This window comes from Panulirus ornatus, chromosome 2, assembly GCF_036320965.1.
Source record: "Panulirus ornatus isolate Po-2019 chromosome 2, ASM3632096v1, whole genome shotgun sequence".
Lineage (NCBI taxonomy): Eukaryota > Metazoa > Arthropoda > Malacostraca > Decapoda > Palinuridae > Panulirus > Panulirus ornatus.
The window spans coordinates 66900682-66907780 of NC_092225.1; positions in this window are offsets into that span (position 1 = coordinate 66900682).

A 7099-nucleotide genomic window follows, 5' to 3' on the forward strand; every position below is an offset into this window, starting at 1 on the left:
ATTTAAGATCTCTTCTTTTCCGTCTGAATTACTCTCATCATTGATGATTCATAGTTATTATTTTTATTGATATAATGATCATTCTTAAGTTACCTATCATTGCTGACATCATCACTTCTAGCACTATCATTATTATTGTCGATGTGATCACTATAATGATCATGATGATGGTGATTATCAACATCACTATGATGATCAAGTTCATCATTATCTTCGTCACCTTTAACGTCATTATCTTCGTCACCTTTAACGTCAATGACGTCATTAAAACCAATAACGTCATCTGAAAACAGGGAACACATTTGAGCCATCCATACGACCTACATCCCCCTGCAATCAGTGTGGGGCGAGGGTGATTGACCCAGTGTCTAGAGTCAGTGAAGGTACCATTTCACTGCTGTCTCTCTCCACAAACGTTAACAAACGCGTCAATCTACAATCAGTGCACGTAGTTCGAAAATAGTAATTCAACTTGGGCCATAACTAGTGTCCAACGTATATAGCTAATTTACATACATTTGCCTCTCTTGGCTATTAATTAGATGCTAAATTTATGTTGATTATATATATATATATATATATATATATATATATATATATATATATATATATATATATATATATATATATAACCCCCTAGAGGCTATAGCGTTGTATGATCATCTCTCTCTCTCTCTCTCTCTCTCTCTCTCTCTCTCTCTCTCTCTCTCTCTCTCTCTCTCTCTCTCTCTCTCTCTCTCTCTCTCTCGCTCTCTCTCTCTCTCTCTCTCATTTTCAGATCATATCTGTATAAGCTCTACTTAGGATTCGCACGAGTTAATGTCACAAAATTTGAGTTGTGACAGACACAAAAACAAAAACAAAAATTAATGTTGATCCGAAAATTAAAACTTTCTGCCGTGAATTTTCCGACGAAAACATTACCATCAGTAGTCAGTGTAATGTCCGAATTTATCCCATTGAAATTCTCATTTTGATAACGGAATACCTCTCCTATGCCGTTCTGGACACACATAATAACGTTTTTAACGTTTATTACTTCGGCTCGCAGTGAAGGAAAAAAAAATCATAACCTACCTAATTGGCCCTATCACTTTGCATATCAACATCACTGGAAAATGGAGTAAGAAAATCAAGTATTAGAAAATGAGGCTTTTAAGACACCAGGGGGTACTGATATAAACATCATTGAAATAACAATAGATTAACTCAAGGGAAACTGGGAGAAGGTAAACAACAAGGAATTCAAATCATACAGGGTGTTTTGTCGTTTTTCTCCAGGAGTGAGGGATTTAATATGGTTCTTAAGCTTAAAAAAAGGTAATCCTTGGATCAAACAACTTAAAAGAAAATAGTTTTTAATGATGCAAAAATATTTGTACACAACTAGAATTCATTCAGAGTACTGAAAGAATCTTTGGAAACTGTCTAACCCTTATCATCTACATCGGTTTTCTGGAGCCGAAGGTATTTGTCTGTTTAAATGACATCCCTCAGAGCAGGATTATCTACTGATGACGTCCTCCACTGAAGCTTTTAGATAACTTCGAGTTCAAGGTAGTGACAGTCTTTGCATTTGCTACATCTGGAGGTAGTTTAGTGATCTACCAATGTACAGATGAAATAAAACACAAACTTTTGCCCACTATGCTATTACATTCCTTTGATTCTGATCTTCCTGCCGTTACTTCTGGCTACTGAAGCTGTAAAGTGAAGATATTCTCATATGTTACCATGAGGAATTGAGGCTGAAGAAATGTTTCATGAATTATTGTCTGTGTCTCACGTCGGCTATGGATGGTCGTAGCTTGGTTTGGGACCTTACCTTACCCTACATGCCTTATGATGGCTTGGAAGGCCCTTATAGCCTTAGAGCTAAGGTATCCAAATGATATACATTGTTACGAGGGAAGAGATAATCTGCTTTTCCAATGTCTATTGTGATAAGTGGGAGAGGGGGAGAAGTAAAATTCATTTGTTTTGCAGAAAACGCATTTTGCTTCTAAGAATAAGGCTCAAATTATCTTGAGGCAGTGAGATAGGCCTTACACTGAGACAGTGGAATTACGATTATAGAGAAATCAGCTTATTATTTATCATTTACCTTGACTTTACCAAAGTTTCCTTTATTACTTTTACATAAGGCGAGACGAAAGTAATATAAAAAAAAATAAAGTGTTCAGTGGAAGATACAACTGATCTATTCAAGTAATCAAGACAACAGAAAACACACAGAATTAGTATTGATGAACGATGAAAAACTGATATATAGAATATAGTACATTTTGAATCGGTTCCATTTACCGGAGCATCCATGTGCAAGACTCAACCAAGCGCAGGATATGTTCGCCTCGAACAAACAGACCTCAGCATCGACTCTGTAATAATGGATATACTATTGTGCCTGCTTTACAACTCTGTCTCTTGCTTATATCACAGGTTCTCATTGCGCACATTTGCATATGAATTGGAATTTACTTTATTTTTATGTCCTCTTTATGATGTTGATAATCCACTTTGTACAAATTTCTATTGTTTTTATCACTTGATAGTTTACAGTCGTTTTATGAAAAACATTTTTAACTCTAAAGGTTTTTCTGTATGTTTTAATACTTTGATGATAAAGGCAATAAAGATTCTTTTGATAGCAGACTAAGACTCAAAAATGTTAAAGAAATTATAGGATTATACAAAGCGAAGGGAAGAAAAAGAAGAGAAGAAAATTGAAAATATAAAAAGACCAAAGCGGAATAATGAAATGAAAAGAATAGAAGAATGAAACGTGACTAAATATGAAGAAAAGGAACTTAGTGATATTGATTATAACTTGATATTGACGGTCTTAATGACCCTGGCAGTTGACAGCCTTCAAGACTAAAATAACAACCAAACTAAAACGAGAAACGGCGGAACTATATAGATAAGAATCATAGTCACCAGATGCCTCCTTCAATTTAGAACTTGTATGTACTATGATCAATCAGTATGCTATGATTAAGATTCCTTTCCTTGGAACGTGTTTTCATATCACTTCTATGTATACATATTTCTACATACTTTACGTGAGGAAGTCTGTACCTCCACTGTATTCTGCTATCAAAAGTATATCACAGTCTGATGATAGCGATTCTAGTTCAGTATTTTCTCTCTTCTATCTATCCATGAAATGTGTTATCGACTGTTCACGGATAGGATGTTCCTGGATCACTCTATCCTTCCATACATAAGCTTTGAATATGAAAACCTTAGTATTTTCTACTAGTGATTCTCACTTATTCTGACATATTCAGCAAAATCAGGTACAAAAACGTTCACCAAAAATCTACCATGGATTTCTCGCTTGAATTTTCATTTTGATTATACGTCACATCATCAGGTTTAAATCCCAGAACTTAAGGCTGTTGAGGGATCCTACCTAGATCGGTCTAATGATACAAAGGTAATCCCCCATTACCCATTATGAGCAACAAATGTACATTATTCCCATCCTAAAAAATATAGTAGAAAAGGAAATGGGTAATTGTAAGGAAAGCTCTCGTTGCATTGTCTTCCTCATACCGTAAACCTATCAACAGCTAATATCTTTTAAGAGTTTCTCTTACATTGTTGAACACTCAGCAAAAGTGGGAACTGGCTTTTAAGCCCAGGTAACATGTTCATTTAAGTGAGCTGCAAGATCAAATCTGTCTGTATCGAGAAAGCTCCGTCATTAGAACCTTACCAAGAGCAACCATAATTACACTAACCTAACCTACCCAAATGCTGGACAGCGCCACATCAGCGTCCCTCACAGTTAGCACAAGATCTCCCACTTTATAATCATCAGTCAGATATCAACAAATTATTTCACCCGTACTATAACATAGGTAATGAGATGAACAAAGTTGCCAAGACAGTTCATTGTATTGCGTCACCACAGATCATGATACTGGGTTATCAAAGGTCACTGTATAGGATCACCACAGGTCATTATACTGTATCATTACAGGTCATTATACTGCATCATTACAGATCATTATACCGGTTAACTACAGGTCTTTATACATGGTCACCACGGGTCATTATACTGGGTCATCTCATGTCAATATACTGGGTCACCTCAGGTTATTATACAGGGTTAACTTATGTCATTATACTGGGTCATCTTAAGTCATTATAGTGGATTACCTCATGTAATTGTACTGGGTTGCCTCAGGTCATTATACTGGGTCACTTCAGGTCATTATACAGTAGTAAGTCATTATACTGGGTCACCTCAGTTGAGTATAGTTGGTCACCAAAGATCAGGTCATTATGCTTGGTCATCTAAGGTCATCCCTTACATACCATACGTGTTATTTATTAACGACATAGCATTAAATTATTATGTCTCTATCCAGAACATTTTCACCAGTTTCAGTACAATTCACAGTGGAAAATTAATCCAATTCATATTCATAAAAAAAAAAACAAACTCAAACGAAAAGTTACGGATAATGGTTTTTCATGAATTTGATTCATACACTATAATATAAAAAAATATCCCAGAAAGTTTATTTGAATTTGTAAATCATAGTTACTGTTATGTGAAACGTATTTAGATATCGTTTTAAATATCTAACACACACACACACACACACACACACACACACAATTTACAAGGGAGGAGTTGTCATTGCTGTGTCTTTAAGACCCATAGATCGCTATGAATCAGTATTATATTCTTCAGTCTTTCCCGCCCTCCAGCAGGTCAACCTGAATCCAAAGGATTTTCCCCTACCCCTAGCTCGCTTAGAATTTCGATCAGCATCCTAAATTTATGGATCTATGTGAATCATATCGCGTAACTGCTTCCTTCTCTCTCTCTCTCTCTCTCTCTCTCTCTCTCTCTCTCTCTCTCTCTCTCTCTCTCTCTCTCTCTCTCTCTCTCTCTCTCTCTCTCTCTGTTCTTCCACCCTCCCCCCCGACTTTCTTCTTCATCACTGTATATCCCTTTTTGATCTAATCCATCTGACTGTATTACATCTTTTACATGTATCCTACCCCCAGCCTTGTTTTTGCATATATTTCATATCTCAATATTCGCATATCTTCTTTTTCCACGACTTCGTAAAGTAAACTCAATATTACATCTGTTTTCCACAGCCTCTCTTCAGCTACTGATCGTCTTCCTTTATTATCTTTCATACATCTGCTTTTCGTGTCATATTTCCCCCAAGTCAATGTTATATTTCAATTTTGAAATACAATACGTTGCCAAATTATCTTATCAATCATTTCTTTGGTATGATTCTGATTGTGTGTCACTGTAACCGGATTTCATACTCAAAAAGATTCATAGAAGTTGCTGACACCGACACCGGCACTGTATTTATTTTGTAGTGCGATCAGCGTGACTTAGAAACTTTGATTTAGATGAAGTGCGCTAAGGCCCAAGCCTCCTTCTTGTTCACGTAATTAGTTAATGATACGCTCGGTGTCTGTCTTGCACAATCACATGTTTACCAAATGGCGTCCTAGCTACGTCACTTCGTTGTATATCAGCTGACTTATATTTCTTCCTTGTATCTCCTCTGATGATGTGATTATTACACGAAAGTGCACTTGGGAACTTATCATGTTTCATTTTCCCCGTGGACTCATATGAATATATATGATCATGCGCAAAATTTTTGAACCTTTTTGATATATATATATATATATATATATATATATATATATATATATATATATATATATATATATATATATATATATATAACTGGAAAGTAAACAGGTAGTCAAAGAAGGCAGACCTCCCCGTGACCTAAGATTTAGATTAAAATGAATATAAGAATTTGAATGAAAAAACATCTGAATGGTGAACGAATGGTATACACAAAATTCATTTGAAATGGGCCAGACTTGAGAAACAGAGACCATCGCGAATAGAAACCATCTTCTTCGAGCGCTACCAATATATTTTCCAGGGTCGGATCATGCGGGAAGAGAGCCAGGATATCACGTGAACCAAGACCTAACTCCAGTGCTTCTTGTGAGGAACTGAACCTCTGAAACACACAGTCTCAATGTTTTGTACTTGTTTTATACCATGTTGTTTACAAGTTCGTACACAGCCAAACATTTGCCTTCTCTCACTTGTATTCTTACTTTGATATGTTCTTTAACTATCTATCATGTTAGAAAGTAAAGTATTCAGCACTAACGTTAGTGATATGGGTATATCTATCCCTCGAGCTGAGTAGGTAAGAAGGTCGTGTAGGCACACTGAAAAATTGAAACACTAAGACATATATGAAAAGGGAGAGGATCTATACAGATGGCCAATATGATATTCAGCTGGGAATCGATATGTACGAGAGAGAGAGAGAGAGAGAGAGAGAGAGAGAGAGAGAGAGAGAGAGAGAGAGAGAGAGAGAGAGAGAGAGAGAGAGAGAGAGAGAGAGAGAGAGAGAGAGAGAGAGAGAGAGAGAGAGAGAGAGAGAGAGAGAGAGAACCAGAACGCTTTACACCCTCCAGATGGGCCTCGGTCGAGGTGAGCTTCCACAAAAACGTCTGGCATCGTTCCATCACCACAAGAATCAAGCGTCCAGTGTCAGTGTTTCCACAACACTTCCAAATGTGTTCCTGATCGCCCTCCTCCGCTGCTGCCCTACCGCCCCTCCTGCTCCAGGACTCCTTCACTCCTCGGCTCACTTTCCACCACATTCTGCCAGGGTCCTTCTTTCTCTTGAAGAGGTATTCGTTCTTCTCTACCTAAGTCATTTTCTAATGCCTTTCCATTATCCAATATTGATCTTTTCTGGGCAATAAATGTAACAAATTTAGAATTACCAACACTAATGACCCTCCGTGAGGATACTGCTGGCAATATGAAGGGAAAATATGAACTGTAGATGCAAGAAGGAATTAATTTCCAGAGCGTATGATCTTGCTGGTGTGCCGCTTGTAGCAGTCTGCTGTAAAGAACCAAATGACCCAGTGCGAGGAGCACTCTAAACACAGACTGGCAAGTCCATTAACCTCATGTGTGATGCGCCACCATATACACGGTACCTGCCGTATGTCACATTTCATATATAAATTGTTGTGTGTGTGTGTGTGTGTGAATGTTATTGAT